At 34.7% G+C, this 21,036-nt stretch overlaps 1 long non-coding RNA gene across 1 annotated transcript in view; it reads right to left on the minus strand.

The window, feature by feature from the left end:
• The window catches only part of LOC307179610, a 305,248-nt gene that overhangs the window by 122,324 nt on the left and 161,888 nt on the right, over positions 1-21,036 (minus strand). Inside the window, exon 6 of the long non-coding RNA XR_013825443.1 lies at positions 18,395-18,491. This is a non-coding gene — a long non-coding RNA (uncharacterized lncRNA). The remainder of the gene's footprint in view (positions 1-18,394; positions 18,492-21,036) is intronic.

Raw genomic sequence — 21,036 nt, forward strand, 5'->3', positions numbered from 1 at the left:
GTAGTGAATTTATATATAAAGACTTAATGAATTTACTAGTCATAAAAATAAGTTTACAGCAGTTATACTAATTTATATCTAACATTAGGTTTATATCTAATTTGGATATATTCCTCAAATCTTTAGAGCATTAATTTAAAAAATTTCAAAAATATACGTTAGGTTTTAGTTTACCTGGTTCAACCAGTATAGACTATGTGCTAGGATAATTTTATGCAATTAATGTAACCATTATCTGGAAGAAGTTACTTAAAATGGCCTCATTAATATTTTCATCAGCAGACATGCTTTAAAATGAGTCTTATGCAGAATGCATTTAAGTCTGTAGCTAAATATGGCCAAAGCTACGCTCTTACACATGGTAAAAATGTGAAATAGTATGACTTCCTCGTGTAAAGTCTCATTTACAAAACATATAGAGAATAACATGTATTTCAAATAAAGGCCTACTCCATTAAGGCAGTTTTCCCTGTAAAGATCACTTGACTATATTTTCAAAGAGGGTAAATGCCCTTTTACAGACCTTATTTCCTTAAATCAGCACTAGATTTGAACCACAATTTGAACTCTTTTCTTAAGAGCCTATATATTAGTTGCCATATTATTACTTCACTATCTCCTACTGAGTGTTAGAACACATAGGCCAATGTTCTGGATCTCTCTGATACATACTAATTGCTCTATCCTCCCTCCACTGGAGATAGAGTTGCTTTCTAAGCACTTAAAAATGTGAGTTCTTAGGATGCAAAATGGTATTTTCCTTTATTTTAACATATTTCTTTATACATTTTATCCATTATTAAATTGATACACATGCATACAATGATAAAACTCTAGTTTAGAGGGGACCTTTTAAATGAAATATTCTAATTCACTCCCCATACCAGGAATAATTTCAATGGTGGATGAAGACTGTCTATAAAACTGCCATCCCATTGATGGAAGCTCTTTTGGAAAATTCTTTCTTAGCGCAGACAAAAAAAAAAACAACTCCTTGGTGTTTCATAGCTGTGTATTCCAGTTCTGCTTTCCAGCACAAATAAAAGATGTATTCTCTTTGGCAGAGCACAGTTTTCAGATATCTGAAGGGAACTATCACAGATGCCTACGTCTCCTACTAACCATATTAAATAACATGGGCTACTTCTGGTCCTCCTTACGTTACTTCATTTTCCAGCCCTTCAGTCTTCTGGGAACCCTTTTATGGCCCTACTTCAGACTGTCAACTTCCCTTTTCATAACATTTAGGAAGTACGAAGTTCAATGTGACTATTACCTTATTTGAGAATGACACTATACTTGGAATTAGCAATCATACAGCCTCCTTCAATTAGCCTCTTTCAATTAATTAAGTTAAAACTAACTTGTGATCGACTAAAATCTCCATATCAAAGTGTATTATATAAATTACAGTTAACTTATTGTTTCCAATGTATATTTAAGCAATTAGGATTTCACAAAGAAATCCAGAGTCTAAATTTTTGCGAGTGATTTATAAGCATCAATGCTCTGAAATATGCATAAGTTTGAATTATAATGAAACCATAAAATATCATTTTAAATCTGGCATTATAGTGACTCTAATTTTAGCCTAATAATGGAGACAAAAAGGAGAATGCATTTAAGTCTACATTTTTGAGTTTGAATTAGAGAAATTTGACATTATCTTATTTATGGTGCAAAGGGCAAAGAACAGACTTGTGGGAGAGTTGAGTTTAGTTCTGAACACAATGGGCATGAGGTGCAAGACAGATTTCCAGGTGAAGAGGTGGAGCAAACAATTAAAGAAAATGTCAGACAAAAAATGGAGAAAAGATAAGACAGAAACTCACAAGTAGACATAAGAGAATAATGAAATCTCAGATTTGGGAGAAATTTTGCCCATCCATGCATACAAATTTTAAGTTATCTGCACAAAGTGAATTGTTCATTTATTTTGTCCTACTTAAATGTGTATTATACTACTCTCCATTCTTCTGGGTCTGTTCAAAATTATCCAGTGTATAATGTATAGGCATGTCATTTAGAGACATAGATTGGTATGATCTTTCTGAGAAAGAGTGTAAACGGAGAAGAAAAGAAGTCTTAGAATATGACTTAAGGAAAAATGTTTACTTTATGTTTAATGAAAGGAAAAGGAGCCAAGGCAGCAGGTGGAGAGTGTGGGAGGAATTAGCTAGATTCTCAGCAAGCTTAATTAATTCTTCCCGGACGCTCTACTAAAATACATTTTCCAAACTCTCTGTAGTTATAGTTGGTCATGTTACTGGTTTCTGGGCAATGGAGTTTTATGGAAGTGAAAGAAGTCAGTAGATGACTTTCATATATGGTCCCCACACCTCCACTTTTCTCATTTCTGGGAAGATGCCATAGCAAAGAAGTGGAAGGGCCTTGGATCACTGAATGTCCTCCTTGAGGAGAGTTGCTCAGTAGAGCTGTCTAATCACGAGCACCCACAAGAGTGAGAAATGTACATTTATGTTGTGTTATTATTTTATTAGACCTATGCATGGGAGAAAGTTCTTTTCTGCTAAAACTATCATCAGAGTCGTTCAGTTTTTTTTTTTCTCCTGACTACGTGTTTTCTCGTCTTTGGATCACATTTTCCCATTTATTTGTATGTCTATTGGTTATTGATTGAGTCTTAGGTATTAGAAATATCACATCGTATAGAGTCTGGCTGGAGGCAGACTGCAAAGGGTTGAAGAGCTTTGAACTGTAAAACAATAATTGGACAGAGAACATGTAGAATATTCTTAAGAAACCTTTAAAACCTAATGGATTGAGGAGATATAGCATGTTACCTGAAGATAGTACGATTTTTGAAAAGTAATTAGTTATTTAGTTTAAACAAGGCTTGACTACAGGAAAAATCTAGAGGGAACAGACATTGAAAGTAGAGGAAAGTGGAGAATAATTATGCTTTGGGGAAAGCCAGAAAAATATCTGCAACAAGAATACAAGTAAGTAATTTACATTTTGGTAGCACAGCTTCAAAGGCAGAACTATGTTTTCCCCAAATGACACACTGATAATCATCACATTTTGAGTGTGGTTGATGTAAAATTATAAGTATACTGGGCTAGAGCCTATATGTATCGTATGTTTCCAATATTATCTATAATGACATTATAGAGCATTTTTAAAATTTGACTAAAACTGACCTACACTATCATAGTAATCATAGTACCTAAAAGTTGCCAGTCTGGCATGACTAGTTTAGTGAACATAATTATTGACTCATTGTTCTTTCTGAATTTATTTCCAGCCTCTCAAACTTAAACAAATATATTCCTTTTAAGAAATATTGTTACTGAGATCAAGATATCCATCCATTAATCTATTTATCTATCCGTGTGTGTGTGTGTTTGAATTTCCTGAAATCTGCACATTTAAAATCTGTCAAAAATCTGTCTGTGGTCAACATCCTACTTATCTGCTATTACTAGATTTAACATGGTATTTGAAAATAGGAAGACAGATAAGAGAGGCAAAATTTCCAGTTGGTATCAGGGATTTGTAAGATAGTATAATAATGTGTTATCTGTGGAAAACACTTGGGTTGATTAATTGAGGGGAATAGTGGGCATTACAGAAAAGAGGAGATACCAGATACAAATTCCACCTACTTAAATAGGTGCTGCTAGGCAATCTGATTGTTGTTATAAACATTATCATTATTCAAATTTCTCCCAGTGTTTTTCAAGTCTCCAGACAGATGATGATACATGTAAAATCATTATAATATCTTGTGTTGAAGAAAAGTATTTAAGGAGAAATAGCAGACTGCCACAAACATAGCTTTAATATATTCTACTCCCCTTTTCTTCCTTTTAAATTGGGTTTGTCTTTTTACCTATTTTCCTACCCTCCTGTGTAGGGAAAAATAAAGGAAAGAGAAATATGTTTTAAATTAGTGGTTTCTCAGCTCTGAATCAAGCAATTTTCCTAAGAGTAAACCTATTTTAATTTTTTCAAATGCACAGAAAAATTATAAAGCATTATAGCAGTTTGCTGCTAGCATACAGATGATTGAAAGTTATATCTTTTTCATATGTAATCCAGGAGACTGTTGTCCCAGATGTCCCAGAAACTTGACAAATCAGAGAAGATCCTAAACAGCATTTTATATCAATTATGTACAAAACCCTGCCAATTATCTTCTCATATAATCCACATCAATAACTGAGAAGCACAAAAGATATGAGCTCAAACCACCTGCTCTCACTACAGTAGGCTACTGAGAGCCTAGACAATAACTCACATAGTAACATACTCCGATACACTTATCTGGGATCATGCTGTTTAAGTGGGACTTGTGATTAAAAATATTACCGCTTTGGCCTCTCCACATATTAGAAAATATGTTTTCCCCTTTTAGAAAAAGCATTGTCATTTCTGTTTTATTACATTGGTAAATTAAGAGAACCACTGCCAGCTACCTATAAAGAACAAAAACTGCACTTCTACTTTATGTGTCACTGTAATTCTTTTTCCTGTTGATATTAACAATACCCAAGCTCTTAAAAGAGAAAAGGAAAAAAATAGCCTCCAGAAATTCATTGTTTTGACACCTGCACAATTTTTGAACCAAGCTAAATGCCAAAATAAAGCTATATCGAAATATAAAATGTTAACCAAAAGTGCCCATAAGACCCAAGAAAAGGAAGCATTTAAAGACTACAGTTGCATAAGACAGCTGATATTTAATAAAATGTGGCTTTTCTAAGTATTAGAGACACAGAACTGGCAGTTGGCAAAATAGATATGATTTTAAACAACATTCCAGTGAAAGCATAGAAGACAGACAATTCCCTCCCATTTCCATCAGAGTCCCTGTCTTACATTACAGCTTATCAGGCCTGTCAAGATATCTATATTTTTAATGTTAACAACAAAAATAGGTAAATGACAACATTACACCGTCGATTTCCCTAAACAGCCCTGTGTTTCATTTACAGGTTCTCAAATCAGTTTGAGGATATATTAACATTTATAATTATAATTCCCATACACCTTAAAGAAACTAGATTCCACTTGTTCCTAGACTTCAATAATATAGTTTTGCAGTCATGGTTTGGAAATTATACTGCTTGACATAGTTTTCCAATCGGTGACACATTACACAGAGTGAACTGGATATTCTCCATTGTGTTTCCAATGACATCTACATTTTAACTGTAACCAGAAAATTATGCCCTTGATGATAGATGAAGGGGGCTGAAGAAATGCAGCAGCTTATATTCAGAGAAGATATGTATTGTATCATTTCACAATAAGACATTCACAAGTGTTTGAAGAGCAATACAAGGCTCTTACGTTTTGTGCACGAACATTATCTTATTTGGTTATCAGTATGCACATGTATTTATGATGCACAGTTCAGCATTCTTGTTTATACATGAGGAAGCTGGCAAAAAAAATAAGTAAGAGGATGTGCTTGGATTAGACATACACACTTGAAAAAGATAAGATGGTATAATTACAAAAATCTTTAAGTGATAAGGTATTATGAACCATGTAGAAATTCTGTCAAAAAATTCAATGTACTCAAACTGAGATTTCTGAAATTTGATATAAATGAAGATGTTATTTTCCTGATCACTATTTCTAAAGTGGTATATTTTTCTTTGATGGTCAGCAAAATTTCCTCCACCACTTGGAAAAGGCTCATTGTACAAAAATATCTTGAACATCAAGGGTGATAATGGTTATGTTATGTCACAGTTGACTTTGCAAAAGGGAGATTATCCTAAGTGGACAGACCGAATCAGTTCAGCCCTTAGAAGGACCTGGGTTCTTTCTGCTGAAAGAGATATTAGGCCCTGGGAGATCTGACACTCCAGAAATTCTCTACTGCTGGCTTGAGGCCTAAAGAGTAATTATGGGAATCAACCATGATCTCTAAAATAAAGGAGTCTGGGGTGGGCGAGAGGTTGTAGTCTGGCTCTTTATCTAGTCCTGTGGCTGCCACTCTGTTTATTCAAGATAGCCATCTCTGAAGTGGATGCCTTGGCAATCAAAGCTTAAGTCAGGCACTTCCAATACAAAAAACAAAAACAAAAACAAGCAACTGTCAGGGCTTATATTACAGAGGCCCCTGTAATCACAAGTATTCTTATAAGAGGGAGGTAGGAGGGCCAGAGTCAGAAGAGGTGAGTATGGAAGCAATGTGAGTATGGAAGCAGATGGAGAGGAAGAGACATGAAGACAGAAGCAGAGCTCAGAAAGAAAGACAGAGAAAGAGAGAGAGAGAGAGAGAGACATTGGTGATGCTACACTGCTGGCTCTGATAATAGAAGGGACTGTCAGGCAAGGAATGCAGGCAACCTCTAGAGGTGGAAAAGGCAATAGTACAGATTATTCCATAGAGCCTCCAGCAGGAACATGGTCCTGCCCAACCATTACAGAATTTCAACACCTGAACTATAAGATAATACATTTCTATTGTTTTAAGCCATCATGCTTGTGGTACTTTGTAATAGCACCATTAAAAAACTAATACACAATCTAAAATGAGAGCGGTCTTAGAAGTTGCCATGATATTTGTGATGGTGGCATGAGTGTTTAATAACTAAGAAATTCAATGATACATACAGAATCTAGTTAAATTGCTTTACTAGATTTTTGAAGAGCATTTTCCAGGATATTTTATATAATAATAATCCATGAATTTATATGGCAGTTACAACATATTATAAAAAAATACCTGATTACCTTTATGGCACGTATTTCCATACAACAGCATTTACTGAGCACCAACCAGGTACTTCACTACTGCAAAGTATTATTTTAAACAAGACACAAATCACCTTTTAAGCAGCTTACAAGCTACTGACTCTGTTATAGCAGGCAGATAGCTTGACATGAGCAGAAAGAGTGGGCACAGGCCAGACGGCAGGAAACCTCGCATCTCATAAACAGCGGAGGTCCATGGGCAGACAAAGAAAGGCAGGAACCTCCAGACTGACAGGAAACCACACATTTTGGGGTGATATATGTCCTGGAGGCAGACAAAGAAGGTGGGAAAAGGCGGGAATCTCCAGCGTCAGAATGTAACCTGTTGCTCATTATACCCTCATTACAATAAAATTAGCCTTGCAGACAAGAAGCTCCCATCATGCACCTACACCTTGACACTTCCGATCAAAGCCAAATACGGACAAAAATCCCTCCTCCCCTCAGGAAGGCAGTGCTGAGATGAAAATCAGGGAATACAGCTCCCAAACCCCTCCCTCCCCAATGAATAGTCCACCCCTTCATTTGTACACCCCACTTAACTGGCTTGACAAAGAAACTCCGGGCAGCTGATCACCTGAAACTGCCCCCTCTCATCTCGAGAGCCAACTGTTGCTTAATTAAATCCTCACTTCGCTTTCTTAACCTTCCTGTCTTGTCTCTGAATTCCTTCTCCGACAAGACAGTAACATTTCACTGGGAACAACTCTAAACCAAGACGTCACGGATACTGGGATGTTTATTCTTCTGATTTGTTTTTCTCTTTTTAAGAAGAAGGAGCCAGTTTGCTTTTTGCTTACGTACTCAAGTTTCTATCAGTAAATTATACCATTTAATTTTCAAGTAGAATATAAATTAAGGATTGGATTGATTGTTTCTAACCTCACTCAGAATCATGAACGATGTGCAAAAACAGCAATACTATTTAATTAATGCTTTTGAATACTCGGGTATTTCCAGTAAATGCAACTGAGACATATGAAAGAGAGTATCGTACCTTTTGGCTTTCTTCAATCAAATGGTTATGCACTCTATTGAAAAAGTGAATATATAAAAACTTTTATGACCCTGATCATTTAGTGTGGAGAAGAAGAAAAAAAAAAGAACACAAAATGGCAGGCATATTTATGTCCAATTCAACTGGAGTTGGCCAGAAAATAAAATATGTAAGTGCTTCAATCCTAATTCTACTGAAAAATAAAACGTGACTTTTATTATCTTTCAACTTCATGCACCTCACTGAGCTCTCAAAATACCTTTAGGACCTAAAAATCAAACCATTGTCTAATTAAAAGTTGTCCAAAGATACATATTTCTCTATAAACTTAATTTAGTTTACATTTTGGGACTTCCCTGGCAGTCCAGTGGTTAAGACTTTGCCTTCCAACGCAGGGGGTGCGGGTTCGATCCCTGGTCAGGGAGCTAAGATCCCACATGCCTCGGGGCCAAAGAAAAAACGCAGAAACATAAAACAGAAGCAATACTGTAACATATTCAATGAAGACTTTAAAACTGGTCCACGTCAAAAAAACAATTTAGTTTACATTTTCAGGTTTATGTGGGAGAGAGCTTATAAACATATACCCTGTATGTTAGAAATGGCATTATAAATTAATTTTAATATGATTGGAATTATGAGAATCACCAAAGTATTGAAATATTAATGATATATCTGTATATATTTATATACACATTTTCATGTAAGGTGCCATATGAAAAGGGTTTGTGTAATAAATACTTTTACAGATCAGAAGTTATCAGGGTCTATTTCAATGTGTTACTGCAGTTGAATAACCAGGTTGGAACTGTGTGACTTAGAATCTGGCTCTTAGCTTGAAACCTAAGTTTCCTATGATGAGGAGTCCCTCTAGTATTACATATGTGGCATAATTCTTAAACAATGGCACTGTGTGTATTCTATCTCATTATTATTTAAATAAGATCATAAATATTTTACTCAGAATTCAAGAATGGAAGCTTTGCATCTGGACACTCTAATGGTATGGCTTCCATCTAATTTGTTTTCCTATCAGACGTAGAGTTATCATATTATCATAAAATATGGTAATAGCAGAGCGTTATCCTAGAAAAAAATGCTGAGGCTAATAATGTAATGTATAAAACATACCATCTCCACACATTTCCAACCCTTTGTACTCAGTTTTATAATAAATCCATGCACGAAGAGAAAGGGCAAAAGAATTCAAGCACAGGGTGACTACAGCTGTATGCTGGAAACTTCTAATAGTAAAATGCTATTAATTTAAGACATATTAATACAAAACTAGGTAAGTTAAGGTTCTCCTAGGGATGTCAACTTATCCTTATTTAATATATATAACATGTGCTACTTTAAATTACCAGTTAGGTTTCTAAGTACATATTTAGTGTGCACGCTGTATAATGCTGATAATATAACGTTACCAGGAGAAGTGTAACTTTTCTGCTCTGACCTGTATGTTTAGATTTCTAACCTTGTTGTTACATTAGCATTGAATTGTTTTTCGTATATATTTCTTATGGTTTTGCAAGAGAAAGTGATGAAAAAATAATTTTAAAAAGCACCCTGAATTGTGGAAATATGCACACTAAATATATAATATTGCCAAATTATGAAAATCTATAATCAATAGCATTTCAATAGAGGACAATCATATTTTGTGAAAATAAAGTAATGTCACTTAGAATAAATATTTCATTATATTTATGTCTTTTAATTTTAATGTATTTACACAGAAATTAATATTTTGAGTCTATATCATTTTTCCCATTTATGTTTTAATTCCTTAACTTTTAATGTCTCTCAAAACGTCTATAAACTATTATTTATCATCTGTGAGATTTTCAAAATTAAGACTTGAAACTCTAGATTCTGTTAATGTACATTAACTGCTTTCCTCCAACAACTATTATTTGAAATAAATATGATGCAGTGACATTGATTAAAACATTTCATAGATAACTATTTCAATATACACACATTTTAAATATATAGTAGGAAAATGGGGGGTTAGACTTCACAAATATTCTGATTTCATTTAAAAATCAGGATAGGATAACTTTCAATACTAATTACATTTATGACTCATTTATTTCTTTTGAGGGTTGATAATGAAGACAAATTTGGATTTTTGATCCTTTGTGAGCAAAAAGCCTCAACTGTGCACTTCTGTGTAAAATGTTATTTTGTGAAAATTTGCAACTGTGAGAAGTCATTTTATTTATATATTTAAAAATTATAATACCTCAGTCATATTCTCCTAAAGAAAGCTATCTAGTCTCTAGTTGTGCTTAACCTCAAAACAATGAATGTAAAACCAGCAGACAGTGAACAAGAGAACTACGGCTCACTGCAATTTTATTTCACAAGCTGTGAGATTACATGTAACATTGTGTGTGTGTGTGTGTGTGTGTGTGTGTGTGTGAAAGGGGCAAACTATCACAATCCCAGACACTTGATCTGTGCTTACTGAACGAGACACATGTCATCATTAAGACGGCTGACATCTTTTCCTACGGCAGCGCCACGTGCCAGGTTGCAATGAATGAGAGAAGAGCCTGTTGAGGATTTGTGTTTGTCAGGCCTCCTTAAGGGTCCTGACCAGAAACAACAGACACCAGGTCTCTCTGAGAAGGTGTCTATGAGCATCTCTGGAAAATTCATTATGAAGTCTTTACGTCTCAAGAGATTCATAGAACAGGATTCTTGAGGACTGGCGTATCTCCCACCTGAGCTCTCAACTAAGGTCATATTCTAGTGAAAGTTTTTAGCTAAAACACTGGAATACGGTATATTGGCTATAACTAGAATGGCTGGTTCTTAATTCAGGAAACTACATAAAGTTAAAATTAGATGAGCTAATAAATAACAGAAGAAAGTAAAATGCACTATTTTCATTCTATATATAACATTAATTTGACTATTTGTAATTTTTATTTTATCAATCCTCTCTTTTAATCAATCAAGTGTGGGAGACTTACACATCAACAGGCCTGTTACAAACAATGTGACAAGGGTATAGAAGATTTATGAAAAGACAGCTATGAGAATTAGATTTTTTCAGCCCCAAAATACCTATATTCCCTATAGGTATTCCATATAGTATAAAGACAAATTTTATGGTTCACTTTATCGCACTTTGCATAAACTGTGTTTTTTACAAATTGAAGATTTGTGGCAAACCTGCACTGTCAGATGATGGTTAGCATTTTTTAGCAATAAAGTGTGTTTTAGTTACGGTATGTACATTTTTAGGCATGATGCTTTTGCACACTTAATAGGCTACAGTATAGTGTACACATAACTTTTATATGCACTAGGAAATAAAAAAATTCTCATGTGATTCAGTTTATTGTTATATTTGCTTTAATGTAGTGGTCTGAAACCAAATGCACAACATCTTCAAGGTAGGCCTATAACTAAAAGCTTTAGTGTGGCTAGAATTATTTCAGGACAGAGAGAGAAGTGAACAGCCCCTAATAAACTGCACTTTGGGTTCTGTGTGTGTGTGTGTGTGTGTGTGTGTGTGTGTGTGTGTATGTGAATCTGCAGTAAGGAAAGATGGATGCTCTGCCTGTAGGGAAGGAACAAATATGGTAGAAAAGAGCACTAGTGCAGAATGAAAGTTTATGTTTTGGGCTCCTGATTGAAAATAAAGTACTTGCCGAGGAAACTGATTCATTTCTGATAGAGTATTTTTTCATACTATAATTCCTATAACGAACATTATTTATGGACCAATGTTACTCTATTAGATGTATATTTTATTTAATAATATATGCTATGATTTTTAAAGATTGATGCTATATGAATTATAAAAGGTATAGTTACTTCTCCAAATAGTTTACAAATAGTTAACATATGTTTAAGTCAAATATTAAAAGGGAAACATTAAGCCCAGATAATTTCATTATCTAAATACTGCCTACTGAATTCCCTATTTGCATTCTGTGTCTTATTTCTTAGCCTTACTCTTTTCTCATTTCTCCTCCCATTAAAGACACAATCATATTGCATCATCCCCTAACTCGATGCCCATGCACCACTAAAACAAGAGCAGGTACACTACATGGAAAAGGCAGTGTAGCACAGCGCTAAGAGAAGAGGTATGGAGCTAGACTCCCCCTGTGAATGTATTTTCTACAGAGTTGGAATTACATTTTAACCAATAATAAGTGTGAGGATTAAGTGAGTTAATAGAAACAGCATACCTGGGGCAAATCCAGCAATACAAGAAATTTGAATGAATTTTACTGTAATTATTGCTACTGATGTTACATTTTCTACTTTATTATTTATCACTGCAGCGTATTACTATAGTTTTTGAATAATGGAAGAAGATTACTGAGGAGGCTGGTTGAATTCATTTAGAAATTAAAATTTTTTCTTGATTATATTTATTTCCTTAAGTATTTGATTATGAAATATGGTATTCCATAGAAGATGGGCTTGAATTGGAGGAATAGAGAAAAAAGACAATGAATTTGTTCTTACTATGAAAGTAGATGAGTTGGAATTGTTTTCAGGTTGCAGGAATTAAAGGGTGTAGAAAGGATTAGAGGACAAAAAATATGATGATAAGTAGAGTGAGCCAAAGAAAATGATGAGAACTATGAGTAATATTTCAGTGGATGGTATCATCTATTAATTATATTCACTGCCTGTTGTACAATATAAGAAGAATGTGAAATGGAATAACACCCTCTACATGAGGAACCTTGCTAAAATAGTTTTACTTAGGTATAACATTAATACATATGTAACTCGAAGTGTTACTACTTAATATTTTCCATTTGTACAGCATTATCTAGTCCAAATATCTCATACATTCTGTGTCTTTATTTTTCATCTAAAACAAGCACATTTTGTTTCAAGGAAATCTGCATTTTTAAGGCCAATATATAGCAATCTTTCTTTCAGCTTTGCCAAATTTTTAGCCTTATAATTGTCATAATTCAGGAGAAACGGAATTGCATCTAGGTAGAAGTTAGATTTTACAGGAAACCTATGTATTAAGTGAAATTCACTTATAGTAAAAAACGACAAAAAAATAATCACCTGAATCACCCATTAAGTTCACCCTACATAGTTCTGCATGTATAACCTGGTAAAGAAATGTATATAGAAATGTATACAGCATGATAAGCAGTGAGATCAGGAAAATGGATGCTACCTACTACATATATTAGTCTTTTACCTAGCCCGACAAAATTAATTTAAACAATTTTTTCAGAGTGCATAATTTGCGCTTTCACAATTTAAAGAGAATATGACACAATTTCAAAGAATAGTGTTTACACACTGGCTTCTCTTTAAGCTTACATGAGCAGTGTTTTTGATAAATACTAATTAAGAAAACCATTATTACAAAATAGCAACTTTAAGAACAAAATAAATTATATAGTTTTCTCTATTGTTCCAAAATAATTATGTATTTGTAATGATCTAACCCACAATTGAAATGGTAATGCATGATTTGACTCTTAAGTATAACTAAGGTATAAATGTAGGCTACCATACATATTTAAATATATTCAGTAGAGTGGAAATGATAATCAGTTCATTCATCTACTTATTTTTTAGACAGATATTTACTACTGCCTACTCTTTGCCAAACCTGGGGGTGGAATAGGAAATGAGAGAAAAATTCTCTGTGTTCAGAGAGCTTGCATTCTAGTAACTGAGTCAGCACTGAACAAGCAAAGATATGAATATTTTCAACTAGTAAAGATTAATGTAAATAACATAGCAAAACATAAATTGTACTCGATAGTGAGAATGACTATGGGAAAGGCAATATATTAGAGAAGGTAGTTAGGAAAGGAAGAATTGCTAAATCTACAAAGATTTTGGGATGGTTAGAAACAACTGTTTTGTGTCGACAAAGGGCTCCAATGAGCCACACAATTATTAAAACAGTCTTATTTCCTAAATAGGGTAAGTAAGCTGGAACAATAGAAAAATATGTGGGGACTGGATGATTGAAATTGAACTGTTGGGGGTAGTGAAATGATGGATGGCGTCAAGTTCTAGAATATGACTTTATAGGTTAAGGGTTCTGAGGGCCTAGAGGAAAAGATTTGGAAGTGCAGATCTGAAATAACTGAGAGGCAGGGGTGTTAGGTGGATTGTCTCCATGGTGTTCAACCTGTCACTAAGGGCGATGCAGGGAAAGAGGTTGAAAACTTCTGACTGGGCAGAATTGACCTTAAGATTCCTAGCAAAGAGATTTTGAATGAAGAGTGATAATTTGGAAGTAGCAGTAAAGAGCAATTAGGATAATATCTATCCCACCAGCAAATCTGTGCTATTTAGGGCATACTTAGGTGAAAAAAGTCAAACCAAACCTAACCAACAAAAACCATTTCCTGGAAGGGCAAAAAAATAAGTAATGAAAGCTATAGAAAACCAGATTCTGTTAAACGAAAAAAGCAAAGGGACTCTTCAAAGCAAAATGTGATGGTGATTTTCTGATATTAGACCACGGGTTCCAGACCATATGGTAGAAAATCTGGGAAGTTGGAGAGGGTGGCGTTGTGGATGGGTTAGGGGAGGTATAGAGCATATGGGAGAAGATCGTAGGTGACAACATATAACCTTAGGCCTCAGGTTTTTTTTTTCTTACTCCTCGTATTTCCTATCATAAAATCTACAGAACAACATTTATCCACACGTATATTTTTTTCCCCTCTGTGCATGTGAATGTATGTATGTGTGTCCCTAGTCTCATTTAAGGTAATCACTCGGTATGATGAATTCCATCACCTTCTACTTCCTGAGAGTTTATTATACCTGGTCTCTGATTTGTATTTAATCTTTATTTCAATCTTGGATCTTTCCAGTAAGATTCTATATATGTTTACAATTCTCCCATCTTAAAACAATCAAACAAAATCCTTCCTTGAAACTCTATATTTATAGTTCAGCTTTAGCTCAATTTATGACCTTCTTTGCCAGGAGAGGTATTCTTTTGGGTTCCTGGACCCAATTTCATTGTGTGGAGGGATGTTCCCATCCACCAACAAGCAATTCTCCGAGGCCAGCTGGGTGTCGCACAATTCCACTCAGTTCTGACCCTATCTACCCGGAGGTGATGTCCGATCCCACAGACTAAGGATACAAGACTGCTCTCCATTCACCCCACTTCAGACATCAATCACAAGTCCGGGTTGTTACCGAGACATCTGATTGACTGTCTATAAATCAGAGATTGCCATGACCCACTCCTTGGCTTCAATTAATTTGCTACAACAGCTCACAGAATTCAAAAAGCTGTTTACTCACTAGATCTTATTACCAAATATCTTAAAGGATAGGAATCAAGAGCCAGATGAAGAGATACGTAGGGTGAGGTCCTGAACAAAGGAGCTTCTATTCTTGTGGAGTTTGGGGTCCGGCACCGTTGTGCATGGGTGGAAACGTTCTTGTTCCTCAACCTGGAAGCTCTCAGAATCCTGTTCTTTTGAGGTTTTATGGAGGCCTTATTAGATAGGCATGATTGATTAAATCATTGGCCACTGGTGATTGAACTCAGTCTCCAGTCCCTCTCCCCCCTCTCCCCAGAGATCTGAGGGCGGGACTGAAAGTTCCAACCCTCTAGTCACCTGTGGTTGGCTCCACTGGCAACCTGCAGTCTACTTCGGTGAGTTCCAAAGGTCGGCTCATTAACATAACAAAAGACAACTTTGTTGCTCTCAACACTTAGGAAATTCAAGCGTTTTAGGAACTGTGTCAGAAATGAGGACAAAGACCAAACACGTATTTCTTATTATAAATCACAATATCACAGGTATGGAAACCTACATTCCAGTACTTTCTTTACATTAATTAACTGTCCAACAGATATGAAACTTTTCTAAGCATTTTAAAGTTATTTTTCCACAAAATCAGAATGCATATGTGTGTGCCTGTATTACACACACACACACACACACACACACACACACACACACACATACATATATTTAGAGAGAGGGAGAAAAAGATAGAGGAAGTGTCATCCATATTTTAGATATAGTTTAACATCACAAATAAACATGACCATATTTGATTAGCACATTTTAACATTCCTGGTACTCTTTGTTAACCATTTATAAAATGCACTTAAATGATAGAGGAACACTTTCTTCTCTTCATGGTATAATTTTGTCAAAAATAAAGTGCCCCCTTTAGAAATGGGTATGACATAGAATTCTGAAAATTTTAAATCACATTATTTTACAATTTTTGCACATTTTATATTATATGCATTTACTGGACATTTGATCAGGAAATTTATAGACTCTTTACAAGTAAGATTTTAACACACTATTTTGCTCTAATTTTTAGAAAATTTAAGGAGGTGTTGTTTTTATGGATGCTCAATCAGTGTTAATTTCTATTATGTATTCAATTGCTACATTGCGTGATCTGTGCTAAGTATTACTTTCACTAGAGTTAAAAACAGGTGCTTTTCCTGTGTGTATACACAAATAATAGTTGTTTTCATTTATTTTTTCTCATGACAATAAGATCTATATACATCCCCTGAAGTCAACATGAATAAGATCTATACATTTTTCATGTATATTTTTATATTCCATATTTTAGAACAATTTTAATATTAAAAAATTTGTGTAGATATAATGTATTAATTTTACATTGTTCTAAATAAATAAACAGAGAGTGTTGTCACCATACTTACACCTCTCTTTGGTCCTAATGTCTAGCTGTACTCTGAATTATATGATTTGCATACCTTAAGATAATTCTTAGAAGAAAAGTAGGAAAAATGCACTGTGAGGGCACTGGAGTGACAAGGTAAGAGTAACAGTAGAGGAGAGACTAAGTGCCTTATTACGCTAAATGCAGGTACTTTTACTAAAAGATTTTCTTGTGGATAAATACTTTTAAACCCACATTGTAGACTTATCATTAAATATATACTGAAAGACTTTTATGAAGGCCTTGATGTAGAATTTTAATGTCAGCTTCAAGTTGACATTATATGCTACCTATAAATATGCTGAAAATATTAACTGCATTCTTTTTTCCATTACGACTAACTCTTTTAACCTCTCTCGTTTTTAAAGAGCTCAAATTACTGGTAAAATTATAAGAGGCTGCAGGAAAGAAATTGAAGTTCAGCTCTCACTTAACATTAAGTAGAACAGTGGCTGAACCACAATAACCAACGTAATAGTTTTCAGGTGCTCTTGGGATATAAAAGACAGGGATGATCATTCAAAGGTGTATTTGATGTCACAAATTACTATTCAGCACTTCTGTTTTAAGACACAAAGCATCCTCTTTCAAAGTAGTTTATGAGTAGGTAGATATGAAGTAAATATTTCTAACTAATAATTGGTAACAGGCTAAAAAACTTTTTTTTTTTTTTTTTTTTACTTCTGAATGGCTGCTCTACAGAGTGGAGAAGACACTAAATGTAATGCAGGTGCGGTTGAGGCTCACTGGTAACTAAGGTCCTTTTTTTTCTGTAAAAGTTTCTATAGAACTTGAAAGAAAAGGAAAAAAGTAACCCTGAAAGCATGTTTGCCTGTAATACAGGACAAAAGGAAAACTGCGTCATTGGCTCCCTACTTGGCTATGTAGATGCAAAGATGTGAATGATAAAATTTAGCACTGAGTACTTTAAGAAAAATATAAAAAAATATATTGACCCATGAAATTATATTTCACATATGTAAATTATACTACGTATATGGATATACACACATATATGATTTTCTGTGTAAAAATGCCCTTGCAAAGTCAAAACTATAATTACTAATCTTTCTCCATACGTTGCTTCTCATTTGTTTTATGCCGAATTTTTCTGACATTTATTTACCTGTTCCTATTTCTTCTCTCCTCCATACACATCTTTTGGTACAACACATTGTGAAAATTCAATGACAAAATACATGTGTAAACTTATTTGCCTCTTATTTTCCTCTGATTGAAAATCCATCAGTGATTGCCATAGAAAATGCCTGAGGCCTTTAGGAACATAAATGAATTTCAAAGCTGTTCATAGAATGATCTAGATAAGAGCAAGGCGATAACACTTCAATTGATTTCCTTTTCCATAAAATGAGTATTCTATTAGACATTTCATATAAGATGGAATGAATATTATCCTCTAACAGTTGGACAAAAACTTAGATTGAAAATATCAACTAGGTGCATGCCAAAGTCAGAAATCCCGCCTCTTCTCCCCAGAATGTCTCCTATTCGCATGATTTTTAGAAGATGCCTTCTGACCTTCTGTGACCTGCTGATGCCAAATAGTGTGACAATCCCATATGTAAGGCTCACTGAAAGGAACTGGCCAATTACAAGAAACAATTTCCGTTAAATACCCAGACTAGGGTATCACTGATCTGTAGTATTTCATAAATGTAGATTAGCTTATTTGGGCACAGGACACAATATTTTATCCAGTTGATTTGAATAAAGACAGGGGTTAGCATCACAAGTTATCTAACAGGAATGTGACATTTGTCTATGCAAAGGGCAATCTTGAGGGTAATGTAGGGAGTCTGGTGAATAGTAGCATCAGGAATATACGTGAATTACTGAAATTTCCAATATTTGCTACTTATTATTTTAATAGCTATGCTGAGGTTATATACTAACATCATAAACTTTTGAAGATGTTTTACTTTTGTTACTCACCCGTGCTTGGTCCAGTTATCCACAAAATCACTACTGGAACTGAGCTTTATTTGCTTGTCATGAGGGCTCCACAACAATCCCAGTGGTAGGAAAACACCTTCGAATAGAAGAGAAAGCAAAGCAGAATGATACCCTTGTTGCTTCAAAGGGAGAGCAGAAAATAGGCAGCAGCTCGGTATCAGAGCAGATATTTCTGAGTTCAAGCACTGTCACCGGTCATTACTACTACTCTCCATTCCCCCCACAAAAGCAATCAGTCTGTCCTTAAGTGAGGACTTCCTGGAGTAAAGGCTGTCATAATGGTGATAACAATATTGATAATAATTACTTTGATTCATTTAGCATTAATTGTGCCAGTCAATGTCTAAACTTTGTACATATACTAACACATTTCTAGTGAAGTAGATGCAACTATTTCAACAGATAATCATGAAACATAAAGAAGGCTAGGAAAACATCCAGGGTCACAAGCTACAGGAGTTCAGAAATGGCCTGGGACATGTCACTTGTGATTAAACTTGGTTTAATCATATAACTTTGAAGTGGCTCTTTCAAAATATTGCTAAAATCCTTCAGATGCAAAAACTCTGTATCTTGATTGTGGTGGTGATTAAATCACTGTATGCATCTCCAAAGCCCCCTTAAACTGTAAACTGAAATATGGATTTTATAGTATGAAAGTAAATCTGAAGTTTAAAAAGGAATTAAAGTAAAAGTTAAATATTTAGAAAGGTATGAGGAAGTGGTTTGTATCTTGTAAACAAAACCTGGATCCTTGTTGTTTATTCAAATTTCGATACTCTACGTGTGTGTGTGAGAGAAAGAGAGAGACAGACAGATGGAAACAGACTGTGAAACAACAACACGATATGAAGGGAAATTATAAGAAACAGAACAGACTGATATGAATGGGGAGGGGTGATTAAGTGAGAAGGGACAGGAGACTACAGGAAATGGAATTGAACAAAGACAGAATAAAAACAGGAAAGGTTATATTATAATTATTTAGAAGAAAGACTAAATAGAATTTGTTAAATCAATAAATATCATTTATTTATTGAGTGGAAAATTCAGGATTTCTTCTGGCATACATAATTTTGGAGTCTATTCCCAGGATCACAGCTACAGAGGACACACTGGAAGAATGATGAACTCAACTCAGTTGGACATGGTGAAACCTTCCATGGTCTTCTTCATCTGGATTAAACTATTCTGTGCTTAGCTGTGTTTCTAATATGTCAGTCAGAAATAGAGTGATGTGTAGTTTTCTATTGCTAACGGATGACAGCAGTCGATGATAAATGTTACCTGGTTTTGTTACTGTGGAGATATTCTGGAGACTATCCAAAATGACCTTAGGTGTTCATTCCCGAAGCATCCCAACTGAAAACCAAATACCAGAGGAACTGCAATATCTCTCCATAGTGGGCCATTTGTATTCCTAGCTAAACTCTCCTAATCATAATTTTTCACTCCCTTTCTCCCTTCAGCCAGCTGTGTATGGCATATTATGTTTCAGCCTCTTGAAACACAAGCACCATTTTCTTCTTTCAGACAAAGTAGCATTTGGAAGCACTAACGTATTAACATTCTAGTCAAGCCAACATCTGCACCATTTCTGGAGCTCTTTCATTTTCCTTTTGCTCTCTCAGCACCCACTGGATGAAGGCGAGTTTGCATCTATAAAGGTTGTCATTTTATTATTTAATGAATAATGCAAACAGAAATCTGATGAATATTGGAAATGTATCCCTCACTGAAATTAATATAAAATGAATTATTGAAATTACAGAAACAAGGTGACTCTAACCTTAATTGTGATATCATAAAGTTACATTTAAATTAAAATATACAAGGTACCATCATATATACTGACTACAGTAACAAACCTATAAAATAGTCTCACTTGAATGTGTTATTTGCAGTTTGTTTTATTGTGTACGCCTCTCTGTGCTCCTTTTCTCTCTTTTGTTAAAGGTAACAAGGAAATATCACTTTTGGTATTTTGAACCAACATGTCAATATATGCAAATAAAATTTAGTTATTGTGGAATAAATTGCTTTTTTTGGTTGGCTTCGTAGGAAACTTCTAATTATACAAAGTTTTCCTTATTAGGTAATCAAAGGTATGTATGTGTATCTTTTATTTGCTAGGTAAAGTAAAGAGAATCGTCACTTAGACATTTCCATAAAACCTCTTTCTTTTTCTAGGAGTTCTCCCTTCACATGCCTCCTTAGAGTTTTCAGAAAACCTAGGGAGAATATCTTGGGGTAGACTCCACTCACAGCTGAAAAAGAAATTTGGGATTAGAAGATTCTGAGAAAATGAAATACCAAATTTTCTTTAAGACTGAAGCTGAATAATAGAAGTATAGAGATCACAGAATTGAAGAATCCAGCATAGCTAGAATGAAGCAGGGCAGATCTAAAGTGAGCTATTTTAGTAGGGCCTGGTGTTCTGAGAATCACAACCAAAACATGAGCCCGTTGGGTCAGCCAAGGCAGGGCATCTGGGTGGAGCGCCAGAGGAAACATTTCAAATGGAAAGGCACTGGGGCAATGCATTAAAATGTTTTAACAGAAGAGGAGGCAGAGTAGGAAGAGTACCTTATAGTCCCTGCCTAACTTTGCCACCTTGTAGG

The sequence above is a fragment of the Stenella coeruleoalba genome, assembly GCF_951394435.1.
Source record: "Stenella coeruleoalba genome assembly, chromosome: 21".
Lineage (NCBI taxonomy): Eukaryota > Metazoa > Chordata > Mammalia > Artiodactyla > Delphinidae > Stenella > Stenella coeruleoalba.